The following is a 14,257-nucleotide window of genomic DNA, read 5'->3' as shown; positions in this document are numbered from 1 at the left end:
ATACATCTATATTTTGAATTCAGTGGCTCAGAAGCACAAGAGAGGTACACACCGTTGTGCCTGTATCTACCGCATTCACTCCTGGTCATCTGTGTGCATATTCCTGCAAATCAAACTAATACAACAGAGCTGCCCAAGTAAGTCATTAGCCTCTGGTGGAGGGATGTGGCAAATTAACATCTCCTGAACAAACAACCTGCTAAATCCTTCTTCTCTGACAAGCAGGGATCCATGCCCTGCTGTAGGTGTACCAGCTGGGACACACAGACACAGGAGAGACACAGAGGGAAGGAGTAATGCCTGGATGCTATGCTCTGCTGCACTGAAAAAGAAGACGCAGGAGTGCTTTTTGGAGTTGGGGTTTAGGGTGCAGGTATGGGGGTTCCAGGGACGAGGGCAGCAGACAGTAGGTGCAAGCTCCAAATATTTCCCCCAAACTAAGCCAGGTGGGACCATGTTGTGACTTTTCAAATGTACGTCAGTACTCACGGCTGGCAAAGGGCAACCATTCATGGTTTTCATCCCTGTTCAAAGCCTGCGTAACAAGCGCTAAAGCAAATAGTACTCTTATTTCCCCCGAAGTCACCCCCAAATGGAAGGGCCATTTCATACAGAATAGCTAAGTCCAGCCTTTGCTCCTCCCAGCAGTGCTCCATGAAGATGCTCCAGCCACCAACCCCTTCTGCAGGACCACTGGTTCCCTGCCTTCTGCCCTTCTACCCAAATTGTTGGCTGTGTTGGCAGATTTCAAGAACTGAGACAGCCCCAACCAGTGACTTCACAAGACCTTCCATTTAATTTGCAATTCAGTAACTCAATTCCACCTTTAAAAGACAGCTACCACTGTTTTTACCTGTAGGTGGAAGACCATCTCCACAAAAGTCCCCTCAATCAATCCTTTCCTTTTGTCTATAACGTCCACAGACTTAACAGGAGCTTTTATGTGACACGGGATGATTATGTTTTACTGAGTCTACTTGCCTTCAAAAGCATCAATAAATCAACAAACCAGAGGTAATTAAGGAATAAAACAGTGCTAAGGGCTTGATTTAAATACGCAAACCCCAGAACACTCAGGACTTAACCTCAGACCATCCTGTCTGTCCCTCTGTGCAAAAATGTTCTTCAAACAGTGAGTGAGCTTAGCTCGTCTGGATGTGTTCAGTGGATGGAAACCGAGTTTAATGTAGCTCCCCTGGCTTTTATCTGCTTAAATCAGAATCCTATTATTATTTTAACTTTACAATCACTTAATTAAAGCAATGTCCAGCCAAAAAAAATTGCCTGGGTGGCCTGAATATTATACCCCCATATTTTTTATGAGGTGACCTTTCTGCTGAGTTCAAGAAACCATGCTTGATCACTAGATTTGGGTGGGAGTTTTGCTTGTAAGGATTATGAGTACATTATAAGCAAAGCCTACTTGATTTATGCATAATTTTCCACTGAAGGTACAAAACAAGTAGCCATCAACTTAATGCCACTTAATGCTGAAGGCTTTAAAGGGTCACATAAAGTCATCCTTTTTATGGGACAGCAAAAATTCATGATTCTAGGTTAGGGTTATAAATGAATAAGTAAATCACTTATGCATTGCATTCAGTTGGCCCCTACTCCGAACTCATTTAGTACATAACAGCTTTGCTGTTGCTGTGTGTCCTGCGCAGACATTCAGTGGGAGGTTTTACAATGTTCCACAGCCTACAGAGCTCCCTTCTTTTTTTTCAATATAATTTTCTGTTTTTAACAATATCTGATAAGAAAACAAGAGGCACCTGTAGCTCTACCACCCGGCCCATGCTTGCCACGTACTATATCACAAAGTACAAAAGGACAAAACTTATTAAAAAATGGGATAATGTGCAGTATATGTAAAATTTGTTCTGAGATATTTTACCTGTAAGAAGTAGCGCACTCAGAAAGGCACCTTTGTTGTGGCCACATGAAGGATGTTTCCAGGTAATGAAGAGACTTAAGAGCTGACTAATAAAAAATGTAGGGACTGTGCGGGCAGTGGCCGAAATGGCTGGAGCCTGAGCACACCATCCTACAAATCCTTACAGAAGAGGAAGGGTCAGGGGCTGGCAGGTCCCAAACGTGCTCCAAATTACCAGGAGAATGCAGTCCCATTGGATGAAAAAAAACAGGTTCGTATCAGCTTAGACCAATTTTTTCCCCTCCTGCCCAAATGCAAGATTAAAGGGAGACACTGGACTTACACTGGATCTGTTTACCAGCACTATCTCATTAAGAGTCCTCTCAGTGAGGAAGACAGTCCCCCTCAAGGACCCCATGATAAAGGCAGATCTTCTAAAAACGTCACCGGGGCACTAGATTTGCTCTGTGTCGTAGGGCACACCTCAGTGTCATACCTAAGGAAAAGAACCGGTACCTTCAGCTGAGACCCATGGCACTACCCACTGCCCTCCTCAATCAGATCTACCAAAAAGCACGAAAGGCTCAAACTCAATTAATCAAGAGCAAAACCAGCTACCACTCTGGGAGGGTCCCAACTGTTCTGTGAGAGGATAACCAAAACATGTAGTGCCTGAGAAGGAGCCTAAGAAAATTAAGAAAGTAGAAAAGGTTATGATTAATCTAAATTCCTGTAAACTTACAAATCAGAGGTCAACACATGAGTAACAAAGAGATGTCTGATAGCCACAAGCACATGGCTCAACAAATAGGCACAGAAAATGAGTGTGCACCAAGATAGCACCATGAGCAGTGAAGCCAAAGAACCTGAGTGGGCTGCGTGACACTGCAGGGCAATAGCACAAGACGCTGTTCAGAAGGGAGGTGATGCTGGGTTTAAGCACAGTGCTTAATAGCTCCTACTGATCTGATAAAAATACTTGATAAATATGTGAAGCTTCCTCGGTGGTTGGGGTAAAGTAGAAGATCTTTCTTTCTTTCCCACTCTGCCAATGCAGAATGCCTTCGCTGTACTAAGTGGTTACGTCTGGGAAATGACATGATGTGAGAGACACAATACTTTTCCCGTTCTCCAGGTTTGTTACGTGACCCTGCGTTGGACTTGGCATTGTAACCATTAGTAGATGAATCTGTGAAGAGACTGAAGGGTACAAAATGAAGTAGTATTATCAATTGAAAAATCCATTTTCTCCCCATTTTTGTTAAACCTCAACACAGTAGCAGTGCACTGACTAGGAAACGTATCCCCCCACTCTTGTTTCATCATATGAAAATGTTGGCACCAATTCCCTGCAACATGAAAGCAAATGTCTGTAGATATGCCTGGTATGTAACAAGCGACTGTCATGCCGTGATGTGAGACTAATTGATTGGAAGGCAAACACCTTGACAGACAGGCAGGCAGAGCACACACAAAAATAACAGTAAGGTAAAGGAAAGACACTGATGTACAGCATATCCCTGTTGTCTCTACCGTGCTTGACAAGCTCTTTATTCCTTACAAATAAAGAAACACCAGGAATGGTGGCTATTTTAGCAACAAACGTCAGAAGGAAACTGTATCGTCATCCTAGCGTACAGACCTCGTGCCAAAGCGGGATGAGCTATTTCAGCAAGCCCTGCACACTGAAAACAGACTTTTCCCCCAGACCTTTCACAAATTTTTTCCTCCCTCTTCAATAACAGCACCCACCATCAGCCAAGCTACCAGCAGGCTACGGAGACCTGTACCCATTTCTGTCCACTCCCCTTCAGCCCTCTGCAAATCATAATTTCCAAAATGTGCCTGGCGCGAGTGGAAGCAGAACCCACAACTTTCAGCTCATTGAGACCCAGAAAGAAGCAGCAAACCTCTGGCTGTGTGTAGTAGCAAAAGCAGCGGCAGGACGTACTGCGCTGCCCAGCACGGTCTGGTCCCCTCAAAAGGTGCCAACAACCCTAACCAGAACAGGATGTCGGGATAATGTAAAGAATCCACTTTTTTTTCCCAGTTGTCCCTGCCATCAGTCACCGTGCCCCCTCCCCCTAAGTAAATGAAATCAATCAGCAGGGATTTCTGTAAAATACATAAAACAGTCATCTTCCAGACTCTACTAGAAGATAAATGGTTCCAGACATTGGACTGCAGCCATTTTCCCACAAATGCTACAGTGTTTTGTCATCCATATTGGGCCATAATAGTGAGTGGGTTTTGTTTTTTTTTTTTTTTCCTCCTCAGTCAGCAGCCAATGCTTCTGCTTCTAACTCATACATTAAAACCACTGCAACAAGAGTAATTTTTCTGTACAATCTGTAATAGAACAGTTTCGTCCCCAATAATACAGTCTGGGGTCTTGTACAGAACTTTGCCGCTTTTCTGCTACAGCTAATATTGCCTTATTACTCCCAGCTGGAGCTTCACAAACCTTTTTGGGATTAAAGCATATCACCCCAAATACGAGCCACTGAACTGAAACGAGCATGAAACTATGAGCAGTACAAACCTTATCTGAGAACCTGCTAACAAGAAGTAATAGGATTGCTTACAATATCTCATGCTGGCTTTTGTGCTAGTTTCAAAGAAGGATACAAATATATGACAAAAGATACATCACAATGTGAGTTTACAGTTAATTTTAATGTATTTTAAAGCAAGTCCCTAATAATCTGTTAACATAAAATGCACTTTGGAAAGAACCATGGGGCTTTTTTATTATTAAGAAATGTGCAATCAAATTCTATCCTTAATTAAATCAGGAGTAATTTTATTAACTGCAGTAGACATAAACCTGACTTACATCAGTGTAAGTGAGGGTAGGATTTAGCCCCGGGGTGTTTATTCACTGTAGTTCCAGTTAGTTTAGATCTATTTGGGTGGGAACTTCTTTCCCCTTTCCAGAAAAAATATTCTTGCTTACCCTTTTTCACCTCGCAACTGGGGCCAAAGCAGTCCTTTCTTCTAAGATATTTTTCAGAAAGGTTATGAACAAATCTTATGCTCGACAGGAGATGACCTTATTAAACAAAACCACCCTCTGAAGTGACGGACACCAGCAGTGTTAAAGTTTGTTTACAAGTTTTTAAACAAGCCACCTCACACAGATAAGCTTAGTTACATCTTAAAAAGCAATACAAAATTTTAAGTAAAAGCTAGTTTATAAAGGAGCTACTTATGTCTGTTTTCAAAGCTGAAAAGCCCTTCCAAACAGTACTAGCTGCTGTATTAAACATCCCTGCTACAGTATAGAAACTTACTGTCCACAGATATCCTTGGGCTTCACTGTACCTTTGAACCAAAATCACTTTCTTCTGTACTTCATTTTCTGCTCTCTTGAAATCGGATTCCCAGTTTCTGACAGATGGCTCCGCTGTCACCAAGCGCTGCTTCCGGCTCCTTATCGCTGCCAGCTAATACTTCCACGATGCTTAGCTGTTGTCTGCGGAGCTGTGCTCTACATCATTTCTACTCTGATCAATGCTCCGCTTGGTTTTAGGTTCGTTTCTAGTCCCGCCTCCTGCTCTTGAAGAAATGAAAACTCACAGCTGGATTTTCTATAAATCATCCCTTTTAACAGTGGCTGAGCAAGTATGGCAAATACTACAGCTAAGACCTGCTGCTCTATTTGAAACTTCAAAAACAATTCCTCATCTTAATGATGCACACATGAAAGTTAATCATGTACTAAAATCACTAATACTGAAAAATAGTGGCCAGATAATTGTGACCTTCAGGGCTTAGAAGCTGATTAATGTAATACAAAACTCCTCTCTGTTCCAGAAGGGGAATATGGTAAAACATACTGCCTCAGTGAACTGCTTTATATAATGTTTCGCTTTGAACAGGAGCTTGTCATTCCTACAAAGATAAATTTACATTTGCAATACAGAGCTTTTTGACAGACTAACCCAACGTACATACTGTTTAGGCTAGCAGCCCTAAGCTTGAAAGAGTCTTTACCATTGTAGCAGCTCTTTTGAAGCGTGGGCAGGAAATACTTTTATTTTCTGCACAGCACTGAGTGTACTATACAGTGCTGAACTCATTATCATGTCTAACAAAGTGTGGAGTATAAAAGCAAGGTGGAACCATAAAACCAGCGCTACGAACTTTGTTCCCATGAACAGAGCAAAACAGAGCCGAGTTTCTGTAAACTGTAAATTGTTTTAATCCTCCACTCTCCAGATCTTAAGAAACTGTGCTGTGGAAATTAAAAATGACTGGGCAGATCTGGATACAGTCTGAATGGGCTGCAAAATCCTGGGGTTCTTGGGTTTTTCTATGGTGAGAGCCGCATCCCAGCTGAAAGTGTCGGCAGGGCTCTCTGCCCTCTGACCGATGGTTAAAGCCGTCTCCTTCTTTAAGAGCTGATCACGTCCCGGTAGCACACAGGGTCTCCCGAGCACTGCCCATGGCTGGTTCAGCTGGGATCGCTGAAGATCAGCCGAGCTGCTGCTGTAGGCTTGATCAAGGACCCCTCGAGCTTCAGCTCGGCCAGCAGCTCAGGGAAGGGTGCAGGAGCAGCGTGTGTTGGGATCCGCATTTCCCCAGGTGTACCGCTCGGCTCCGGGCAAGCAGGAACCGGGGGGCTTCCCCGGCCAGCTGCTGGAGCCGGATGACTGTGTCACCAGTCTTGTTTGAGTCGATCTCGCCCCTTTTTGAAGTCTCTTCCGCCCAACCCTAACGCGTTCCAAAAACGTAGTGGGAAAAAAGCACTTCTGTCTACTTAGACCAACTATCTAACCACTTCATGACATGCCCCACCATTCTCACAAGTTCAGTTTTTCCACACGATAGATGACTTCACGGGCTCTGTCAGATCCCATTTAATCCTCTTTTTCTTTTTAAGCTGAAGAATCTCATCCTTTTCGTGCCAGGGCTGGTCAGCCTTGCTGCCCATCCCTGTGTTTATTACTGCTCCCATAAGTTTGCCCTTTAGTTCACATGGTAGAAGCTGATGCTACAGCACCTGAGCTCAAGCCTTGCTCCCCGTCTGTGACTGCCATTTGTGGAAATGCGAAAATATTTTCATTTTCTTTGCTTACAATTCTGCAGACAGTAACTGAGGACAGTCAGTTGTCATCTTGTGATCCAACAGCTCTCCACAACCACTCCATGAGTGGCCTGTACACAAGAATCTGAGAACAACTACGCCAGACAAATTTCCAAATGGTTACTAGCCAGGCAGCCTAGAAGAAAGCAGCATGGATTAAGTAGCCAGGAATGCTCTGAGCCAAGGGCGGCACCGCTCTGATGCAGCTACTACTCTGTTAATCAGCAGCCATAAGACATGGGTCCTGGGCCCCCGTCCAAGCAGCTGTGACTCAGATTTGAAGTGCTGCAACGACAGTGCTCTCCTGTGGATGCACTGGTTGATCAGTGCCAGTGACTCGATGACAGAGAGTGAAACGAGCAGGGGAGAAGCACCATCCCTGCGCCTGATTCAAATATATAATGGCAAATATAATTAATCTGCTTTCCAGGTGCTGCTGTACATTCAATACTTATCAGCTGTGAAAAAAACACATGACTGATTAAAATTACTTGCTTGACCTTTAAAATGTACTTGAAAATCCATAAATGAGACCAATCAGTGGTACATATCCATTTGAATAATAACAGAATTTTGAATCTCTAGCAAAGGCTGTAAGAGGAGATTAAAAGCTCGATACCACAGTGTGACATGCACTATATAAACCCGGGATGGGAATCTTCCAAGGACTTTTACAGAGCATTTTGTCTACTGGCTGGAGTAATGGTTATGGCACATAGGGCAAGATTTGCTCTTTCATTGCCCTGAGACTGTTGACCATCATCTGATAACAAGAAAAAAAAAGGCTGCTGCAGGTGAAAAGAAATATATTTATTCTACATCATGTGCTTTGGTTCCAGAGAGTGCACTGCATTCCTTAGGGATGAATGGGAAGATCTGATCCCACCACTAGTGAGCGTTCAGTTCACAGGCTCAAACTAGAGTAAAGCCACAATAAAACAGCAAAATGTGGTAGCACAGATGTTATTTTATCAGGACTGTTTCCCTCTGCAAATCTTCTCCTATTGGGACACACTACATTGCTAATTGTGAACACAGCCCTACAGTAGCCCAGTATGGCTGAACACAAGATGGCCATGGAACGAGCTCAGGTCCTGGGAGCCAAATCATCTGCATTGCTTACCTGCAAGCTTTTTGCTGGTTCTCTCTCTGGCTCTGTTTTGGACCATTCCAACTAACCTTCTCCTAAGCAGTGTGAACGTGAGTCAGTCTATGTCCCCTGGCCGTGGGATCCCTGACCCTTCTTGGTTCAGTAGTACAGATGTCGCCCCAGGGATGAAGGACAGTAGGACAGTTCCTCTTGACACCGTTGTGCAGATACTGCAGCCCTCACTTCCTCCTCAGCTGGAGATAGTTGTGAGATCTGCTGAGACTAGATACCAGATCTGACTGCCATAAAAAATCAGAGAGTACTTCCCAAACTGTGACCCCATAGGTCAGGTACAAGAGGTCACGTGTTGCTAATTAGTCTCATTATCATTTAAAAAGAGCTTCGAAAATGTCATATGAAGTGAAAGACTTGGAGACCTACAGATCTATTCAATTGGTAGGATGATCCCTTGCCCAGATGTTCCGCAGGCAAGAAAGCTCTGCTGGGGAAGAGCTTAGGGTGCCACACAGATCTTCATTTGGGCCTTCTGACCTGTAGCCTCTCCCTCTGCTGACACTTGGGGAACTACCAGAAGAAACATGAGCAAACATTTTGGTGGGTGGACTTTTGTCAGAGAAAGACCTTTCACCTTGATGTAAAGAGCTCCTTTGCAAGGAGCTATGACTCCATCCACGGACCTTCAGCAGACCCTGTGATGAAACTATGGCAGAGGGAGCAACCACAGAGCTCCATATGCTCTGGTGAAAGTCTGCCCTGCCTTGTCCTTAAAAAAGCTGGATCATAAAATCACAGGGCCCTGGAGTAATTCAGGTTGGAAAGGTCTCCAGGAGGTCTCAAGTCCAACAGTCCCTTTGGTCTTCTGGCCCTGCTGAAACATCAAGTTCACAAATAGTTTCAGCTCCCCACAACCGAACTGGGGGGTAAGGAGGAGGAATATATTATTTGCCATTTTCCCTCAGCGACTTGTAAATAGAAAAGCTCAGCCTTCTCAATGCAACCAACATGGCTACAGCTCCTTGGCCCTGGACTCTTTTCGGGAGTTGAATACATTTAATATGTTGAAGCTTCTACCATGAGGCTGTCAGGGAAAAAGTTTTAATAGCATAAAGGCACTCTGACTGCAGTGTATTTGCTTATAATGTGGTAAACAGAATTATTAAAACCCTTATATTTTGCATCTTAAAACTCTTAATATACTCAAGAACACATTATTTCTTCTTACTGTCAGAGTTTGCTTTGCTAAGACAGCGTGCATGAGTTGCTAGACGATTTGGAAACACTTTGAGCCCCTTGAGAAGAAGCAACAGATATGATGACACTGCTGGAAGGATGAGCAAGACGAAGATGCTCATCTATGAAGATGAGCACTTGTGTCTCCCAACATCTCTTCCCCACCACTGCTCTGCAGCCTTGCTCCTCTGGTGGTCATGAGCTCCATTTACAGCTGAAACTTATTCACGGGTGGGCTACACGGTCCTCCAGCTCAAAGGCTGTTTTCCCCTCATTGGTGTTTACCCTCCAGTTGCAGGCAATGAGAGCAGTCTTGTTCTGCCTGCGGACAGGAGACTAAAACACAGCCACTATTTCAAGTCTCCTTTGATAAAATAAGCCATTTCCCTTCTAACAGCTTTTCTGAATCCACGGACACAAGTCGAATGGGGGCTGGAACATGGGGAACAAGAACCGAGTGCAGTATTGCAGACGGGGCCACGTGCTCCAGGTACTCACCTCTCCTGTGGAAATACGTCGCCGGACAGAGCCGCCGGCCAGGCTGCCTTGCCAGGCCACGTTTTGGGAGTGACTTGCAATTATTCTCCACTCTGCAAACACATTCAAGCCTTTCATCTCCTCCGTCGTTCCCAACTGCCAGCCTCCCAGATTAAGCCGGTATTTCCTGCTGCTATCCCCTGATCACGGTACCATGCCACCAATAACCACCGTACAACCGCAAACGGAGCTGCCCACAGAGGCAGGGCACACGGAGCCAGTGCCCCAACGCTTGCCGCTTCCCTTTCATCCTGTTTTATTATCGCAAGTCCTGCGCTAACCCTGGCAGATTCTGGAGGAAAACTCGAGGCAAAGGTTGTATTTTGTGCTACCAGGGCCAGGCAAACCCTGTCTTCAGGTTTCCCCTACAAACACACTCAAATTTTTTCCTAAAGATAATGAAATTTTGAAAAGTTACAGAGAGGAAGGAACATAAAGTGCTGGGTAACATGGATATGCTTTCAGCAAAAAAGACAAGGGGAAAGGACAAATAATATCTGGGTTATTACTATTTGAAACTTGGCATCAAAATGGATATTTCAAGGCAAAATCAAAAGAAGAAAGTGATTTGAAAACTTCCCATCTAAAGCAGAAAATTGTAATGATAATATGTTGAGTGGGGATTTTTTTCCTGGGCAGTTTTCATGCAGTGGATGCTCTTAGCTAAGATTGCCATTTCCCAAAGGGATCCTGAACTATTTGTCATTCATTTACTATTGCTGTGGTTATGTGAAGTAGGACAGTTGTACTATCTCCACCTGATGAGAAAGCCATACACTTTTGCATTTTAATATAAAACACATTCTTTGAAGGATCCAAATATGTATTACCTAACTTATTTTTCAGGAAAACCTCTCTCATTTATACTTGGTACTCCTTTAGCTTTTCAGAGTCTTTCTCCTGCTGGAAAATCTCTGGAGTTTACATGGCATATCTCTGTGTCACATGTGTTCCCTTTAATAGCCAATATAAATGTTTTTCAACTCTAAACTCTACAGCTTGAGTCTCACTTATGAAAGTCAAGCAAGACCTCTCTGCTTTACTCATCAGCGACCGAACGACTGCTGATCTACCCGCTTGCCTCGCTGCAAAGCAGGGGCTCCCAGAGCCCAGCCCAAAGCAGTTTGCTTTGCTTTGATGAAACCGGGCGATAAATCCTGTCCTGATTCCCAACACTCTTCAGAAAGCTCTGTTCCCTGATATGTTTCCCTTCCCAGGGACCAGTAGTGCTATGCTCGATTCAGCGGCGTCTCCTCCTTGCCTCTTTGCTCCTGCAGGCTGGGACCTGGGAGATCGTGGCCATACGCTCCCGCTAAGGTGATCCTGTGGGACAAAAGCATCTCCAAGGGCCTGAAAATGGCACTTACTGCCCTTCAGTGACAGGAGCCCTGTTTAACATGAGGTTCAGTTCATGTATGGCAGACGCATGGTATTTCATTAGTTTGTTCAAATGCTTCAAAGAGCTCAGAAATAAAAATTCTTGGAATTACTGCACGAGTCAAACTTTTTTAAAAGTTTATATTAAAACGTGAATCACTGGCTTGCTTCAGGGGAGGAAAAAAACCTTGTTTTCAGCAAAAAGTTAATTGGGTGTCCTGAAAATCAGTAATTAAAACCACCACTAACAGACAATAATCATCTGGAGTGCTAATTTCCTTCTGTACATAAAAGGCCTAAAAAGCAGGGAGTAAGAGAGAAAAGTTCAGCATCAGCATTTGCCTCAAGACCCAATGCACCCAGGGGCTGGCTCAGGATCCCTTCTGCAGGGAAACGAGAGCTAGAAAAGTTATTTTTGTTGCTGTGAAGAAAAGTTGGATTTCTGAAGCTATATGCCTGCACTGTTTAAAATGACCTCAGTCACAAGCAAACCTGAAATGTCATCCCAAGGGACGTCATCGCCATCGTTATCATCCCCCATGCACGTGTCGGAGAGAAGTGCCACCACCCCGGGCAGAAAATGCAGCTGCTATTTGCAGTGCAGCAATACAAGACTGGAAGCAAAGAATATGGTTTCCAAATTAAGCAGCGGGAGTAATTTCTGCCGACAGGATGTAACTACTCGTCTTATAAAAGCTGTGGAACACTTAATGGTTTTGAGCACTAATACCTATGGAAACACAGCCTTCCCCAAGTACCCAGCCAAGTGCTAGCTTACCATTGGCTTGGAGAGCAGTAAATGGCCAAGAACACATCCTGTACTGCCTAAAACTTCAAGGGCCTCCTTCCAAATACTGCTCTAGCTGGGCTGCTGAAGTTTCTGAAATCAGGTATGATCGCTGCCTAGGGTGAAATGTCTTCTGTCTCTCACCGGAGCTGTAGTTAATGCACTGACTGTGCCACAGCCTAAGTATAGATTTTCCACCAGCATATCTCAATGCCAGGTCTGTGACTATGACAGGTAATTTATCTGACAAGACTACTGTATTCCCAAACACCGTGTTTATGAGCAGGCAGGATCTGAGACTACGTAAAATATATCAAGGTAAATGCAATAGGATATATGGCATCTCAGAGTTGACATACTTCTGGTATTAATTTTCTTAAGGTCTGGCCAAAATACATTTCCAGATCAGAAATAAGAAGCAGCATCTAAATGCAGAAATGTTTTAATTATGGCCAGAACGCTCCCAGCATCCGAAAGCCTCTTCGTAGAAAGCACGTTGCGTGAAGTATGCCAGGCCTTAAATACGCTATGGCAACTCAACTCTTACATTTATACTTATGAAAACAGACAAGCAGAACTCTCCACAAAGCAACTCTCCTGTTGCAAGACTTTTACTAGTTATATTAGTGCAGCCTAGAGCTTGGGAGGAAACAAGTGTCCCAGCACCTCCTCTTTCATTTCTACCAAAAATATGAAGTTTTCACAGCACAACCATATAGCTAAGACCTCTAGCCTCCTGCAACGAAACCAACTCCAAACAAGGCTAGAAGGCTTACCTCACCTCTTGCAGATTATCATGCATTTCCCAGAGATTTTAAGGTGGGATTCGTTAAAATAAAGAAAGGTGCTGCTTATCACAGGAGAAGATTGTTTCTAAGCAACAGGAAAAGACAGTTTTTCTGTACAGCCCTGCCTCAAACATCAGAAGAAAAAATGCTTACATGCTGACGATCTATCTGAGGAACTGCTCTGGAGCTTAACAGTCCAAAATCAAGACATCACAGGTTTATTTTGAACAAACACTTAGGAAATGGACATGGCGTCTCAATGTTAGCGGTGCCAGTCAGTACGTGATTCTCCCATCCTCACACTGATGGAAGAGAAAGCAAAGGAGTCTGGTTTGTGACTATTGCACAGCATAAAATTTCTTTTTTAAAAACATGAAGACTCTTTTCGAGAAAAATTCATCATGTTTGAGGTATGAAATGTTGCCTCCCTGACCTTTCAGAAACCCAAAGAACTAACGTTTGCTTTTTTGGTAAGCTGGGCTATTGACAAATTTGTTTTCTTTCATCACACACATGCACAAAAATCTTTACTAATCATATTTCTATCACCATGGTCCTCCAGATCTTTCAGCATGCTTTACAGAGGGTGAAAAAATGAAAGAAGAGCAAAAACCAGCAGTATCTTAGGCAGCTTTGGGCAAAGAAAACGATGGATTCTCCCAAAGTCATTTCCTGAAAAGTAAGATTTGCTGTAAGGATCTTGATTATGTATGTCAGTGATGGGAAGCTACCCAGACACGTGAGACTATCATTTACAGCCGTTGCAGCCAAGACAGAGGCCACTACTGGGTTTTAGAAATGAAGAGCCTGAGTACAGAAAGAGAAGGGATTTTTCAGAAGAGTCAGAGACAGTGAGATTTGATTTCATCTACATCACCCTACTACCTCCTAAGATGGTCCCAATTAGACATATTTTTGTGTACCAAAAGCATATGATGCCACACTCGGCCTTGTCCTCCTCTAACTCTCTTGGCAAAAGCAACAAAGACTTCCTAGCACAAAAAGGCCACACTGTGGTTTTGTTTTCAAACATCACTTCTAGGAAAAATGAGAGGAAAAAAAAACCCTCTGCAAGATATTTTGTACCCAAGGACAAAGCTGAATGGTTCCATGTGAGTCATTTTCAATCTTCACAGGCTTGGCATTTGTGGTATGAACTCAGAAAAGTCATTACCAGTAATTTTGCATTTCAAGTGTTTGTAACACATGAGAAATAAGTGCTTTTAAATGAGAAGTCAGATCCTAACCACTTCAGGGACACTTACAGATCACCTTCGTACAACTTCAACCTAAAATGGTTTCACTATGTTTAAAAAATACTTTCAGATGCACTAAGTAAAGCAAGACATCCAACATCTGACTTGAGAAGGAGGATTTCAAACAAAAATGAAATGCTACAAGAAGCGAGTCATGATGAAGGAGACGATACACTTCCTTCTTGTTCACTTGAAGGACTGCCTAT

At 43.5% G+C, this 14,257-nt stretch overlaps 1 protein-coding gene across 4 annotated transcripts in view; it reads right to left on the bottom strand.

Annotated features, from left to right (window-relative positions):
• Positions 1-14,257, bottom strand: part of STARD13 (StAR related lipid transfer domain containing 13) — a 147,246-nt gene that overhangs the window by 71,143 nt on the left and 61,846 nt on the right. The window contains exon 1 of one of the 4 annotated variants that reach the window (XM_075490777.1): positions 5,170-5,400. The exons of 2 other annotated variants lie outside the window; for them this stretch is intronic. The gene's annotated coding sequence lies outside the window, so the exon portion shown is untranslated. Of the gene's footprint in view, positions 1-5,169; positions 5,401-14,257 lie in introns of those variants that run through there. One more of the 4 variants, XM_075490778.1, reaches the window with a different exon arrangement.

This window comes from Mycteria americana, chromosome 1 (assembly GCF_035582795.1).
Source record: "Mycteria americana isolate JAX WOST 10 ecotype Jacksonville Zoo and Gardens chromosome 1, USCA_MyAme_1.0, whole genome shotgun sequence".
NCBI lineage: Eukaryota > Metazoa > Chordata > Aves > Ciconiiformes > Ciconiidae > Mycteria > Mycteria americana.
The sequence above is the reverse complement of the archived record's forward strand: the minus strand, read 5'-3'. Positions and strand labels throughout refer to the sequence as shown.